This window comes from Mesocricetus auratus, unplaced genomic scaffold, assembly GCF_017639785.1.
Source record: "Mesocricetus auratus isolate SY011 unplaced genomic scaffold, BCM_Maur_2.0 Super-Scaffold_6730, whole genome shotgun sequence".
Classification (NCBI taxonomy): Eukaryota; Metazoa; Chordata; class Mammalia; order Rodentia; family Cricetidae; genus Mesocricetus; species Mesocricetus auratus.
Genome location: NW_024429184.1, coordinates 16946809 through 16962693, shown reverse-complemented (window position 1 = coordinate 16962693; position 15885 = coordinate 16946809). Strand labels below are relative to the sequence as shown.

The 15885-nt window shown below is 55.0% G+C and overlaps 1 protein-coding gene across 4 annotated transcripts in view; it reads right to left on the bottom strand.

Moving 5' to 3' along the window:
• Cntfr (ciliary neurotrophic factor receptor) overlaps positions 1 to 9545 on the bottom strand; it is a 38559-nt gene extending 29014 nt beyond the window's left edge. For 2 of the 4 annotated variants that reach the window (XM_013119687.3, XM_040739932.1), the window contains exons 1-2: positions 9040 to 9207; positions 451 to 563 (exon numbers count right to left, since the gene is read on the bottom strand). The gene's annotated coding sequence lies outside the window, so the exon portion shown is untranslated. Of the gene's footprint in view, positions 1 to 450; positions 564 to 8906; positions 9208 to 9526 lie in introns of those variants that run through there. The other 2 variants (XM_013119688.3, XM_013119686.3) reach the window with 2 other exon arrangements.
• Between the last annotated feature and the right edge of the window lie 6340 nt (positions 9546 to 15885).

Sequence of the window (15885 nt, the reverse complement as noted above, 5' to 3'; positions counted from 1 at the left end):
CTCTGGCCTTTGTGGGCCTTTGGCGGGTTTTGGACAATAGGCCCTTCCGTTCCGCTCCAGTGCCTCGATTCCTCAGATGCCCCCACCCCGGGGCTGCCAATCCAGGGGCCCTGCCTGGCTTGAATGAGAGGCAAGGGAGTCAGGTTCAGCCCCAGTGCGCCCCCCCCCCACCTGCCATTCCACCTCCTGCAGGCTGGAGCAGAGGGAAAGGACACAGAAACAGCAGCAGAATGCTCCTAAGTCTGGCGTTCAGCTCCCTTCGTGGGAAGTGTGTCCTGACCTGGTGTTGCCCTTTCCTGCATGACAGTGGATAAGTCCCTTCCCTTCTCTGGGTCTAACATGGGGATGTGAGGAGCCTCGGGCCCACGGCCCCAGGAGGAACTGAAGGAGGGCATCTCAGGCCTTTCATTCACGGCCCCCAGGCTGACCCACTCGGCCTTCAACACCTACCTCTCTACCTCCAGACGTACTCCAACCGCATCAATGTTATCCTTGTCTCCAGACCAAGTTCTTCCTGGGACTTCCAAACCCAAGAGGGTAAGACGATGTGACAAGGCTGGGTTCTAGAAGGGCAAAGGACATATACATCAGGTCACAGGGAAGCCACAGGGCTTACTGAGCTCATTCCATCCCCCCAAATCCACACTGAAGGGGAGACTGGCCATCTCAGTGTTGTCATCTGTGAAATGGAGACAGAGTTACCTTGGAGCACTGTTTTAATGATTCAGCACAAAAAAATGTAACTGAAGGACTTACAATGCCTGCTGAACCAAGAGCCTTAGTGGCTGCGTGTGGATGAGGCGTGGATATAGCTCAGTGAAACCATGTACCTAGCATGGGTTCCCCAGAACTGCCCCCCAAAAGCTAGCTGATATTATCATGCATCTGCAAGAAGCAAGTACGCCCAGAAGAGAAAAAGACAGTAGTGTTCCTCGGCCACTTCCTCGCCGACTTCAGTTCTAAACCGCAGGGACAAAGGGCACGGGACATCCCTGACACCATCACAGATGCACACCACAGATTCCCACACAAGCAGGGTTCAGGCAGAAGGGCCCCCCATCCTGACACCCTCCCCATCCCCACTACAACTTGTGGAGCACCTATCATGTGCCAGGAAACGTTAACCTCATCTGCACCGTCCCCTTTTGGTGATGTCTCTAAGGGACAGGTGCAAGGCTCAACACTGGATAGCTAAAAACCTGACATTCAAAGACGTTAAGCAGCCTGTGTGAGACTGAGGAGCTAATCACTCCTGGAGCCTAGAGTGGAGTCGATACCCACCTCCAGAGCTCCCCTCCATCAGCTTGCCTCTGTAGCGCCCACCCACTTACACAGTGCTTTTCCAGTGACACAAACAGCTGGATGCGCTATCCACTTTTGCAGAGCTGGGGAACCCGTGCTGGTACACTCACTGAGCTGTACCTGCAGCTCACCAGCTAGGAGCTGTTTAGGTCCACGGCTCAGAAGACTTTACATTAAGTCCTTAGCTGACTTCTGACCTCTCACGATGTAGACCAGGCTGGTCTAAAACTCTCAAGAGATCTTGCTGCCTCTGCCTCCCAAGTTCTGGGAGTAAAAATGTGTCCCACCAACGCACCCAGATTAACTTACATATATTCTTCCTTTTTAATGTTTTAGTTTTTTGAGACAGGGTTTCTCTGTGTAGCCCTGGAACTTGCTCTGTAGACCAGGCTGGCCTCTCTGCCTCCCGAGTGCTGGGATTAAAGGCGTGCACCACCACCACTGCCCAGCATTCTTCCTTCATTTCTTTAGAGTTATTTATTATTTTATGTGTATGAGTATTTTACCTGCATATACACATCACATAAGTGTGTGCTACCCTTGGAGGTCAGAAGAGGCATGGTGGATTCCCTGGGGCTGGAGTTACAGAGTTACATGAGCTACCTGGGTCCTGGGTCTTTTGTGAGCACAACAATGCTTTAATAACCACCAAGTCATGTCTCCAGCCCTTACCTTACATTTAAAAGCAAAGTTTTACGTCATGTGTGTGCATGCGCCTGAGCGTATATGTGTGCACCACACGCATGCAGGAGGCTGCAGAAGTCAGCAGAGGCATCAGACTCCCACAGCAGTAGTTACAAGCCACGTGGGTGCTGGGACCCGAACCTGTGTCCTCTGCAAGAGCAAGAAGTGCTCTTCAACACTGAGTCATCTCTCCAGCCCCCTTAATTTATATTGTTGTGCTGGATCCCTAAAACAACATTCTGAGATAACCTTGTTTCTATTTTGTAAGAAGATCCTGAGACAGCAAAAGCAGTTTGTCCCAAATCCCACAACTGGCCACTGGCAAGGGCTCTGGGAATTCAGGGTTATCGAAAAGCTTCTATGAAATCTAGCCACTCAATAGACCCCTCACCTTCTACAAGTCCCCAGGAGATATTCAGGGTCTGACTACTTCCTCAACAGGTCCCAGAATAAATCACCAAAGGTATGATTAGGGGCCTAAATGCGCGCTCATGAGAAAGGAAAGGGACTCTGTCATGGAAGCCTGCCCAGAAACCAGAAACATCACTAACCAGAAAAGGCCAGTAACTAAAACAGTGTGTTTGAGAGACAGGCTGGCTGGTGGTGACAGATACCAACACACCAAGACGCAGGCCTTAAGAGAGGGAGACAGGCAAAGAATGACAGGTAGCTTGACAAAGAGACAATAGCAGGAGAGAGGGTCCAGGCTAGCATGAAAACACAGACAGATACACACTGATATGCAGACACATAGACAAATATAGAACCATCTGACCTTCACAAGGAAAAAAAGAAGAAGCTAGGCTCAAGCTGTGTGTGGCATGTATGTGCGTGTGTGTGTGTGTGTGTGTGTGTGCGCGTGTCGGGGGGATCATGCAGTATCGCTACGCACATTATACCAGCTGCTTCCAGCAATTTCATCTGATTAATAATAAATGCCCTGTAATTACAGCTGCTCCCCCAGCCCGTCTTCCTGTTTTTTGTCAGCTGCTGCCATGCCAGCCCCCTCCCTCCCCAGCAAGGACCCCACGACCCTCTCCATCTTCACCTGCAGCTTTCTAGGAGGCTGCCAGAATGTGAGCTGACAGGCCAGATTCCCGCTCTGCAGGGGGGTTTTCCATCTCTCTAACCTGGATGAATGCCCTCGGGTGCCGAGCCAGAGGTCATCTCACCTAGGCTCCCTCTGGCCTGCCCCACGGCCTGTGTAAACTCCAGTGCTGATGCGGCCTGAGGAGGCAGGTGAGCTCTCTCTCATGGCCCACCACCTCTCCTGCTCAGAGGCTTCGCCACATACAGCCTGCTGAACCTTGGAGACTCAGATGGCTCAAAGGAAAAAGGCACCAGCACAAGGGAACTCCCCCACACTCCAACTCTGGGCATCCCAGTCTCTGGCCACGTGTATACTCTCCCGCTTTGGATACTGGGTGGCTCTGGCTCCCCACTCCTCAGTGCCCCCATGACCCCCCACCGCCTTCCAGGCCTCCCACCCTAGAGCCCCAGCATCTCTATCAGAATCAGCTGCCGGTCTGAGCTGATCTGTTTCTAATCGCTGGGGCCTGGTTCACGCTTGCCCCCCCACCCCAATATTGATTCCATTATTTGGAGAGACATTGACGTCAGGGGCCTGGATAGGTGCCAAAACCGCCTTCTCTCCAGGCCTGGGCCAGGGCCCAGCCCCCCCACCCTGCGATTTCACGGAGGGGCCTGGAGAGGTCAGCTCATGGGCCAAGGTCACGTGGCATCTGCCTTCTGATACGGGACTCTTGCCTTTTTTAGGGACCACCATGCAGTGTAGTTCCTCCTCCTGAGGAGAGGGCCCACACAAAGGCCTGAGGTCAGAAGTGAGGTAGAAGCCTACAAAAGGGGGCCTTAAAACCCTTGCTGGAACTCGCAGCACAGAGGGGGCTTGGAATGGGCAGCGGCTCTGAAGAGGGCACTTAGGGAAGATTCTGTTTACTTACCACACGCTTGCCTGGAACTTGAAAAGGTGCCTACTGACTACTTGATTTTTAGTTCTGGTGTCGGATGCTCTTAGCCTGCTGAGGAGGAAACCCTACAGTGCCCTGAATGCTGCCATAATTTGACTAATCAGCACAACTGATTTTATAAACTTTTGCTCTGTACAAACCAAAGGCTCTGTCCCTCCTGCATTTCCCACCCGAGCTCGCCTCTGTTTCCCCATTCTCACGTCCACCAATCCCGGCTTTCCCTAGGAGACTCTCACTGTAATGTGGGTGTGGGGGTCTCTCCTTTTCTCTCTCCAACTAAGGTGCAGCCATGCTATGCAGGCCCCCACCAGCAACTCCCAGGGTCTGGCAAGATTGAGTATCTAAGTCCAACGCTGTGTTCTCAGATATTAACAACCATACACCCTGCTTGAAGCAGCTACCCTGCCTCAGATCTTAGTTTTGGTGACTCCGACGTGGGGTCCACTCTCCGAACCTACAGAGAGTGAGAGATACTTCTGACACTACAGGGGAATAAAGACTTTCCCACAATCAAAAACATCGTCAGTGTGGAGAGGGGGCAGAATGACCTCCAATCCACCTCAGGACCAGGCTACTGTCCTGCTGGTCTCACCCAGACCTAACGAGAACAGTGTCTAATTTCTGCCCTCACTCTCTGACAGAAAGGAAGATTTCTCACTTGCAAGTCACTCACAGCCCCTCTGATCCGAAGAGGGGTACAAATAGGAGTTGTTGGGCCTCAAACTCTAAACTCTTCTCCCCACAACCATGCCTCAACGCTTACTGAGAATCTACTTCCTGCCAAGCACCGGAATACAGTCCGGCCCACAAGAATCTCCTTGTGTGATGGAAGAGACAGGCATCTTTCTCCTACTATGCGCCCCATCTATGTTACAGGCAGACACAGCAACGAGTAAGGCGGGCCCCGAACTCACCGAGTTAACATGCAGCACTACCACCTTGCTGAGCTATGCCAGGAAAGAACACATAGGCTGGACACGGCCGCGGATCTTTGGAAATCTGCCCCACAGTTTCTTGGGCTCTCCAGGACATGCCCAACACACACATGGGCCCTGGGAAGTCATCACATAGTCTGACTTCAGTTGCTTCTGCTGTAGCTGGTTCCCTACAGCGGCAGGGTCATACACTACTGGCCCACATCTGTTCCGGTCCCTCCTTTCACCCTTTGGCAGCCAGAGCTCTGGTGACCCCCGACCCAGCACAGTGCCATACTTCAGGGGCTCCCTCTGCCTGTTGCAGAAATAAAGGGGGACGTTGACCCCTTGCTCTCCACCCATAGCCACCCCCACAGGAAGCCAGAGCCAATGTGGGTGTGGCCACCCAGGGCCACAGGAGTTCCCCCACCCTGTAGTGGGTCCGGAGGAGGGGTCAGTTCACCTCAGCCTTCTTGCTTTCTGGGACCCCTCTCCCCAAACCAGGCACACATGGTCCCCCCAACCGATCTGCATTTCAAAGAAAATTCACTCCATATGTTTCCGATTCATTTACACTTCAACTCGCCATGGGGGGGCAGAGAGCAGGACGCCTTGCCTCCAAGCCCCCTCCCCCATGGGGGGCTGGAGAGCATGTGTCCAAAGGGATACATCTTTCAAGGCTATGGAGCAGTTACAGCCTGGTCACCTCAGCCTGATGTGCCCCCTCCAAGCTCCTAGGGGTCAGGGGCAGTCTGCCTCAGGTGGCCCCGCCCACTAGTCTCCACAGTGGGTTTGTGAAGTCCAGGGCTGTTTCTCTAAGGCAGGTAAAGTCCCAGAGCCGGTTGCCTCCCAGACTCCCTGGGGCCACTGTTCCTTCAGGGAGCAGGGGGTGGGTGGGCATTCCTGGGTTAAACACTGGAGCCATGAAACATAACATGGCCCCTACCCTTCTCCAGTGAGCAGAGTCAGGTACAGAGATATAGAGGGAGGTTCCCTCTTAGCATCACAAGTGCAGCACCTGGGAACTGTGGGTTGAGGGGACCGATGTCTTGGGAGGACATGAGCCTCATTTGCCCCCACCTGGACCTGATCCCTTCTGCCATGGAAGCAGTGCCCACAACTATTTAAGGAGTGTGTACATGGCACATAGTGGAATCTGTCGGTTCACTGACCCCGTACCAACAAACCACTCAGACGTTCTGCCAAGGGCTGGTTGGCTGTGGAAGGCTGGTAGGGAGGCTTCACTACTCAGCGTTTTCCAGAGCACAGCCTGTGTGAAGGAAGAGACAACCAAATGTACCCCATCTTCATCCGGTCTTCACCCAGGACGGCTGGCTCTCTGTTCTTCGACTCAAATGCCCTGACACAGTGAGCACCACAACCCGAAGAAGAACATGAGCAGACCTGGCTGAGAGTAGGTCCCATACCAGCATTGTGGACTTCAGTCTTAGTGAGCCAAAGGGCAGGAGCATGAGTTCCGTGTAAGCGTGGCTGATGTCAGTCTGCATGTGAACTCTGTGATCCAAGTGTGGGTTTCTTTTGTTTGTTTGTTCCTCGAGACCCAAGAAGGATGGATTTGAGTGTGAACTAAGGTCTGAGGGGTGCTTGACTGTAGGTCCCAGGGGGTCAGGAAGTGACCTCAGGGACTGAGATGACTTTGAGACCTAGGAGCCCCAAACAGTTAAACAGTGTGAGCTCTTGGCCTTCAGGGTGTTGTGGGTGTGAATCCAAGCTTCCCTTTTTAAGTATGAATGTAACCCCACAGTGTCTGTAAATTCAAGCGTTTTGAAATCCCAGTGTTACAATCTACTTGATCACAGGACAGGAGAATTCACAGTGTGGGCACTTCAGTTCTATTATGAGTCTGAGTAGGAACTGTCAGATCCTACTGTGAAGCCGGGTGTGAGTCACGGGGTCCCATGAGTCTGAGGTTACCCCCTCGAGTCCAACCCTTCAATTCCCTGTGTGAACCTACATGTGACCCAGAGGTCCTCATATGACTCTACCTGAGTGTTGTGGGATCTGAACATGAGCCTCGTTTGTAGAGACATAAGACATAAGACATAAGTCCCAACACAAACACCACAGACCGCATGCGGACCTGGCTGGAACTGTAGTGTCCCAAAAGAGTCCCTGAGTTCACATATGAGCCCTGTGTTGTTGCCCCCTACCCCCACCCAGCGCCCAGACAGCCCTGGCTGTCCTGGAACTCGCTCTGTAGACCAGGCTGGCCTAGAACTCAGAGATCCGGCTGCCTCTGCTGGGATTAAGGTGTGGGCCACTAAACCTGGTGGGGCCCCATGTTCTTTACGGGGCCTCTAGTCTCAGCGTGACGGTATCTCTGAATAAAGTGTCAATCTGAGGAAGCTCCGTGGTCTTAGAAGGAGTCAAAGTACCGGTCCAGGAGCCCCAGTGAGCTTCTGTGGGCCAGCTCCAAGTTTCAGCATAAGCCTATGAGCTAAAGGAAAGAGCTATGCAAGTGTGAGCCCCAGAAGGGAGCAGACCCCAGGAGGGAAGTGTGCATCTGAATGCGAGCCCACTACCCTGGTGCACTTCTGAATGCAAGCCCCTGAGTGTAATCCCCAAGCCTCTGGAATGAGTTTAAGTGCTCCAGTGTGAATCTGAGTGCGAATTCCAGAACCCCAGGAAGTCTTGAGTGTGAACTTTAAACTCTTAGTCTTTGGGTAGACTCAGAGTCCCCACTGGAGTATCAATTCTGACAGGGTCTGAACCTTTAGCTCCATCTTAATCCTTCCTAGAGCCGCAGGAACCGGCAGAAAGGATTTGTGTGGCTGTGAGAGTGAAGACAGGGCACAATATGAAACTCACCGTTTGAGTCAACTACCAGATCCCAGATAGCCCTGCATCTCCATGAATTCAACTGGCCAAACCCCTTGTAACGACAGATACCCAGGGTTAGATACACAAAAATACACCCTATGTTTCAAACCCCAGGACACACAACAGTTGACTGATGCACAAACACACTCAGTATTCCCAACTCTTACCACCTCGGTGAACATGGCACACAAATACATCCTGTGAAACAGACACAAATATATCACAAGGCAAACAACTTGTGTTAAAGACACACAGCATACAGACACACACCCAGTGTTGCCGGCAAGGGGCTAGACTCGCATGCATGCACACACACACACACACACACACACACACACACACACACACACACTCGAGGGTGAGGGGGATGAATTCTCAAAGAGAGAGACTAGACAGAAAGAAAGAAAATCCTGAATTTTCAACAAGGCGTGAAATAGTCCTGCCCGCCTGAAGCTACTGGAGGGGGAGGGGGCCCAGGGAGCCAGCGAGCTAGACGCTGGAGAAGCTCGGCAGAGGAGAGGAGACGAGGAGAGGAGAGCTGTCCGTCTGTTGACCTCCCCTCGGCCCAGCCCCCCACACACCCGGAGATACACTACTCTGTACAACCTGGGGACACCCAGCCGCACCGGAGAAGGCACACATGGGCAGACTCACAAAAGAGACACTTGGGGGGTACGCCACAGGCTTGAACTCACACAAACCACAGGACTTACAAAGAGACACCCTGAAGGGGACCCGCTGCGTGGAGATACATTCAGGCGGACTCAGGAGAAAACCACAGGCAGCATCACACCGACACACAAACACACACACATGCACACGACACACGCGGATTCACAGGGATACCCGGGCACTGGCAGAAGCGCAGGCATCCTTTTACACTCCCGGGCACTCTGAAGTCCAGATTTTTTTTTCCTCCCGGAGAAAGAGGGGGGCCACTGCGATTCCCCAGCTCTGGAATTTTCCCAGACCCCGCGCGTGCTCCTCAAGGGTGGGAAGAACAGGGACACTAGGACCAACCTCCCCGGCCACCTCCCTCTAGACCACTGCCCAGCTTCACCACCACCACCACCACCACTACCACGCCCAACCCCTGGCGCTCCCGGACGTGGGGGGCTGCTGCTCGTGCGCCCTCACCCCCGAGTTTGCGGGCAAAGTTTCTCGTGAACTTTCCTACCTCCTCCGATAGCGGGGCCCACGCGTGTCCCCTCACTCTCTCTACCCGCGCGCACGAGGGCCGCGGGTCCGCGGGTCTGTCCGCCTGAGCGTTCGAGGGTCTAGCCTCGCGCAGACGGCCACGGAACACTCACCGCGCCCTCGGGCCACCCGGGCTCCGCGCCGCGCCCTTCGGCAGCCGCAGGCAGGGAGCGAGGCAGGAGCGCGGAGCGAGCACCGCGGCCGGATCCCACTGCCGAACCCCGCGCCGCGCCGGCTGCAGCCGCCGCCTCCACTGCCGCCGCCGCCGCCGCCCGCTCTGCACCGGCTCCTCGGCTCTCCGCGGCTTTAACCCCCCCATCCTCCTCCCTCCCTCGCGCGCTCCCTCCCTCCTTCCCTCGCCCATGTGACCGCGGGCGCCCGCTCGGCCGCGCGCGCCCTTGCTCCCCTCCCCCTCTCGCCTTGTCTCCCCGCGCCTCCGCGGCAGCGCGCCACGACCCCCCTCCCCGCCTCGGCCCCCGCGCGCCCCCGCCTTGGCACGTTCCCGCGCCTGGCACGCGCGGCACGCTCGCGGGGGCACGCTCGCCCGCGCAGGCCTGCGAGCCCCCACTCCCACTCGCCCCGCGCAAGCAGGCGCCCTACCCCCCGCTGGCACGCTCGCCCGCACTGGCACGCGTGGCCCCCTCGCGTTCGCCCTTTCTCCGGCGCGCCCTCGGGACGGCTATGGACCCCGAGCTTCACGCGCAGCCCGGGCCGCGGGTCTCGCAAACGCGCGCGCACACACCCACACCCACTCCGCCCGCCCGCTCTCCTAGGGCGGTCGGGCGCGCACCCACCCCCGGGATCGCTCAGCACACCCTCGGCGTTGGCCAGGTCTCTCCCGCACACACTCTCGTCCGTTCTGCTCTCCCGTGCCTCGCACCGACACTCTGGCACACCCGGAATCAACTCCGGGGTCCTTCTAGCATCCCCGAGAGGAGTCCGAGGCAGAGCCCCCCCAGTGCCCATTAAACCAGCCTTCTTACTCCTCCCCTGTTCCATCAACGACCTCCCTCCTAGTCCCTCGTTGGGGGTTTAGCGGGCTTTACGCTCTCGTGACTCGAAATGGACCAGGATGGATGCCCAGGCCCTTGTCATCGCCACCACTCTCTTCCTCCGTCCCCGGGACACCGGGCCTGGAGAGCGGCCTCCATGAAAGGGGTAGGGAGGCTGTGACTTAAGTCTGATCGGACGGTTCCAGGGCAGGGTAGACCCCTCTGCAAGCTGAGCTTGGCTCTGGCATCCCCCTCCCGCCCCCAAGGCCCAGGCTGCGGGGCTGGGGCAGGGTGTCACCTCGCTGGACCTAGGCCTCTGCTCTGGCTACAATATGGGAGATTAAGGTTAGACAACCTGATCCACTTCTGAGGCCACACGAAAGCGCAATAGAAAAAGGGACGCGGGAGGGAGAGAACCAGAGGTCCACCCCTTGGATTTTTCTACTGGCCTTTGACCCATAATCCCTGGGCCTTGCCCTCCAGGGAACTGTTCACGGCTGAAGGTTAGGGGAGGGAAAGATCTCGCTGTTTCTTCACACCCTTCCCCAGCAGGCTGCCTACAGCTCCCGGGCCCTCTCCCAGCAAATGCCTCAGAGACTATGGCAGAGGGAAACCTTCCCGCCACTGCTGGGGCTTTTCGCTTTCACTTCCATGGCTCCGCCGGGTCGTGGGGCAAATGGAACAAGGAGGGGTTGAAGCTCAGAGAGGTTTGGCGAGGGCTTAAGGACACACAGCAACATAGATGAGCCCAGCTGTGTCAGAGCTTAACCACCGCCCCAGATGTTCCCTAACTGACTTCTCTGGGCCCACCTCAGGTCCCCAGGCTACAGACCCTAAAAATGTAGGGGCCTGAGCGAAGGAGCGCAGGAGGTGCGACGAAATGGAGCGGTGGAGACGGGGACACGCACGGGAATGTCTTTCTGTGCTGATGGGAGGCCTGCGCCGGGTGAGGTTCAGGGGAGGGGCTCATGCTTGGGCCCATGCGCTCATCAGGCTGGGGACAGGCAGGCACGGAGATCGGCAGGCCCTGGGTGGGCCGGTCCTGCTTTCCAGAGAGCCTTTCAGGTGGAGGGCAGTCAGGAATTACGCCCCGACAAACGTCCCCAAACGACACCGGGGCACAAGGAGGCTGCCGTCATCAGTGCCGCAGCCACCCGGAGCGGGTCAGGGTTCGCACCAGACGTCACGAGCCCAGGGATGCGGCTGAGTGTGGGGGAGGACGAGGAGGGACGCACGTCGGGCCCGGGTGGTGGCAGTGGGGGATGTGTCGGCTGGCAGCTCCTGGAGCGGGACCAGCAGCCGCGCTCGCTTCCCCGGGGCCGCAGCGACACCTGGCGGACAGAGCGGAGTGTGCGCTCTCGGGCTGCGACCCCGGCTCGGCGCTGAGGCCTTTTCCATCGCGTGGTCACCTACCGGTGGCTTTCGCGCCTGCCGTTTCGGATTCCCTGTCTGCTCACCAGCCTCTGTGCTTCCTAAGGGTCTACTGCCGTCCAGGCGCTTAGGCTGGCCTTCACCTCTGGCTGCCTCCCTTCCCAGCTCTCCTGGGAAGAGAGTTTGCCGTCCCATCTCCCCGCCAGCCTCTTCTCTTACCGCAGTGCTCTCTCTTAGGACACCTTCACTCAAACCCTATCTCAGACGAGTGACTGTCGCCCCGTTTTCACCACCCGCCTCACCTGTGACAGTGGCAGGAAGCCATACTCCCAGACTAGAGGCCCCACAACAATGGGGGTTCCTAGAATCAGTACGCTGGGGAGACCTTGCCTTCAGGTGTCTTTGCTCTTGCAATGGTAGAGATTGAATCCAGGGAGTGCTGGGCAAGCACTTCACCATTGAACTACACGAACCCCCTGGGGTTTTACAAAAGCCCTTTGTGGGAGGGACCCCTCCTGGCAGGGTGAACTAAACCGGACCCCCCACCCTTGGCGTTACTGCTGTCAGGCCTTCAGGCTGCAATGGCGCTTTCCCATTTATAGTGACCTGTCTCCAGGAAGGAGAGCTACTTCTGTGGTCTCACCTTTCCAAGGGCTCCTCAGAAAAGAGTCCCATTCCTAACCAGCTGTCCCCCGGAAGGCTCCACGGCAAGGCAACCTCCTGGCTAACAGCTACATGCTCACACGAGCTACCTTAAAAGCACTAAACACGGGGTCCCATCAAGTCGCACACCCAGCCTGGCTGAGGTCCGTGGGGAGTCGTGGGCCCCGAGCTTGGGCCAGGAGCCCTGGAAGAACGGGACTGAACCTGAGTGTACTCACTCAAGGCCCAGGCACACACAGCACACGGTGTCTGTCACACAGGCACACGCTCAGCCGCACACGGTCTCAGTCACTCTGGGGTTGGCGGGTCGGGGCGGGCTCTGGGAGGCAGTTACGTAAACGCCCTCGCAGCCCCCCCTCACTCCCCCTCACCCCCCCCCCCCCGCTTCCCTGCACAGTGCCAGCGCCCGGGGCGGCTTGGCCGGGGCCCGGGAACAGCTCGGCCTCGCGGAGGCTCCAGGCGCCGAGAAACCCGATCCCGACACAGCCCCGGGCCGAGCCAGGGAGGGGGGCCCAGAGCCCCCCCAAGTCAGGGACCAGCCCAGCCACCCCCATGGCGACTCACCGACCCCCCCCCACCCCGGTCCTGAAACAAGTCCAGCACCATCTTGGGACAGCACCTGGGGCGCACTCACAACACCCCCTCCTGGAATCCTACGGTGGAGAACGCTGCCTCTCTGGGCCCCGACCCTTCCCATCTGTAGTACCACGAAAGGTGGAGGGTGGGGAGAGGTGGGGCCCCGGTAGCGAAGCTTAGCATTCAAATTGAAATCAGCCAGGTTCCCCGGAAACACCTTCCCTCCCCTCCCTGCTAGAGCCCTTAAATCCACGCGGATACAGGGACAGATTACCAATTCCAACACACCCTGTCAAAATTTCAGATTATTCTTCCCTCCCATCAGGAAGTTCTAACTCCAGTCTAATCACAGTTCCTCCTGCTTCTCTAGGAAGGAATTCTGAGGACAGATAGAACCCTTGGGGATCAATTCCCTGGTTGGAGGAAGGATTAAGGCCCGGGAACCCCAGGAAGTCAGCAGTCTGAATGGAGGGCTGAGGCCCTCTTGTTAGGGTCTTCACTGTGGCCCTCACCCGGCCACGCAGCCTAAGGCTCTACTTTTCACAACAGATTTGAGTGTCCGATTGGCCTGCCGAGACCCAAGAAGAAAGGGAATTTCCCCTCATGTTCCCTGCTAATGAACAAAACATTTCATGTTGAAATTCCTCCTCAACCCCCAATCCAGAGTCTCTACCCTCCCCCATCCATTATGTCTGGGGGGGGAACACGACACCGGGAGGGGGTCAGGGTGAGAGCAAGTTCCGAGGAAGCAAAGTAACTTACGGTGGGGGCATCTTTCAAAATAAGTCATTAAAATGGCCCCTTTTTTCTTTCTCTCTGCTTTTGGCTAAAATTACCCACTCGTGTGGCTGCTTCCCAGAAAGGGTGGCCGGAGCTGTCCCAAGGCCCAGGACATGGCCCCCTCCCCTGGGCAAGGAGCCTTCCCGAAGTTGTTTTCCTGGTCTCTTCTTCTTGGATGTTTTTTTGATTATTAATCACATTTTCCATCCACAGACTCAGTCCAGACCCCTTCCCCCCCGCCTGGGGTCAGGGCTGGACAGGAAAGAGAAGTCGGCTCTGGGAAGATGAGTTGGGGACATGATAGGCAGTGACCCTGGCCTTGACTGACCTGAAAGAGGCTGTCAGTGGAATGTCACAGATCACACCCTCTGTGGGCTGGCACATAGTAGGTGCCATCCTTAAGCAATACAAGTGAGATAAGTGAATGAACAGGTGGCTAGTCTTCACAGCACCCAGCTGGCACTGGACAGCACGGCCCTTGGTCTTGGTTGTTGTGTTACAGATAGGAAAGATCCGGAAGACAGAGAGACATCTGCCAGAGTCAGTCAGCAAGCTAACGCTGAACCCAGAGCAACATATGACAATGTGATGGTGCCTCCCATTCCTAAAAGTATTCATGTATGTCCTACTGTGTGCCAGTATTTCCTAAGAGTGTGCATGTATGTCCTACTGTGTGCCAGGCATTCCTAAGAGTGTGCATGTATGTCCTACTGTGTGCCAGGCATTCCTAAGAGTGTGCATGCATGTCCTACTGTGTGTAAGTACAACAATGAACAACTGGGTTCCCTACACGGTTCATGCATGTGTAACATGGTACATCGTAGGAAATGGCAGGAGCTACTAAAATGAATACAGAGAAATCCCAGGACCTGGCAATTCTATTCCCAGACACATGCCTCACAGAAAGGATCAAATGTGCTTTATTCATTATGTTCCAAGTTGGAAAGAACCCAAATAGATAAACAGTGACCTGGTCACAGCAATGGAAAAGAACCAACCACCGCTACACATACCAACAAGGGTAAACCTCAGACAAAAGGCTGAGCAAACAGGAGGGAGAAGAGACTCGAAGAGCATACTTTTTTATTTCATCTCTAGGAAGCTTTGGAACAAGCAAAACTAAAACTGAACTTGTAACTTGAACCATATATCCTTAAAATGTGTGCACTTTAAGTTACCACCCTCAGGGGGTTCACATTCTGATCAAGAAAGATGAATATTATAAAAAGAAAATATAGATAATTGTACAGTTAGCCTACGCAAAATTCCCAATTGTAACTCCCCGGCCTCCTCAGCTAGCAAGCGATGCCTCAATGTCTCCTAAGAGAGGCGTGATTTAAGCCCCTCTTTCCTCTCCTAGACCATACTCCTTTGCCTAATATGGCTAGTGTGAGGTCCAAGTTAGTGGCTAATGTAATATCTGTCTAATTGCCTAGTTAGCTGTGTGATGCCTCTGAGATCCAGGAGGGTGGTCCTGTGGGCTTCGCCTCTAGTGCTGATCTGGCATAAAATGGGTGATTCCAACAGTTGAAGTAGACTCTGTGTGTGTGTGTGTGTGTGTATCTATATCTGTGTGTGTGTCTGTGTGTGTGCGTGTGTGTCTGTGTGTGTGTCTGTGTGTGTGCGCGTGTGTGCATGTGTCTATATCTGTGTGTGTATATCTATATCTGTGTGTGCGCACGCACGCGCGTGTGTGTGTGTGTCTGTGTGTGTGTGTGTCTGTGTGTATCTATATCTGTGTGTGTGTGCGTGTATCTATATCTGTGTGTGTATCTATATCTGTGTGTGCGTGTGTGTGTGTGTGCATGTGTGTGTGTGTGTGTGTGTGTGCGTGTTATACTGGAGGAGCTATCTACCACTGAGTTATATCCCAGTTCTCTTTTTATTTTTATCTGTTTATTTGTTTGTTTGTTTAGTTTGATACAGGATCTTTCTATGTAGCCCTGGCTATCCTGGAACTCACTATGTAGACAAGGCTAGCCTTGAACTCTGAGATCCTCCTGCCTCTGCTTCCCAAATGATGGGATTAAAGGTGTGTGGCACCTCAGCTGTCTTCTTTTTAATTTTTAATTTTGAGTCAGGATCTCACCAAATTGCTCAGGCTGGCTTTGAACTCACTCTTTAATCAAGCCTTGAACTTGGGACCTTCCTGTCTCTGCTTTCCAATTAGCCAGGATCACAAACTTGCATCACCAGACCTAGGTTGAAGTAGAGTTAAATAAGTCTAACTTAATGTTTAAACACATGAATCCTTTAAAGTAGATCGAGCGCATGTGTGTCGTGAAGCGAATAGGACAGCACTGACCTGTGAGAAGCAACACCAGGGAGCAAGCCTTGTGAGAAGCAGGCTTAGCAAGCTCACTGAGGGCTAAGAGGACGCCTGGGAGGCTGGCCAAGGCAGCAGTGGTTTCAGAGACCACATCCTAAAATGCCTTTGGTGCCAAGGCCATGGTGGTCTGGAAGGCATAAAGCAGGTAAGAGTATAGAACATTCGACTGTTAGTGAGATCTTTTGGAAACTTATTTATGTGCATGTGTGTGTTTGAATGTATCTGAGTGTATGCACATGTACCACATA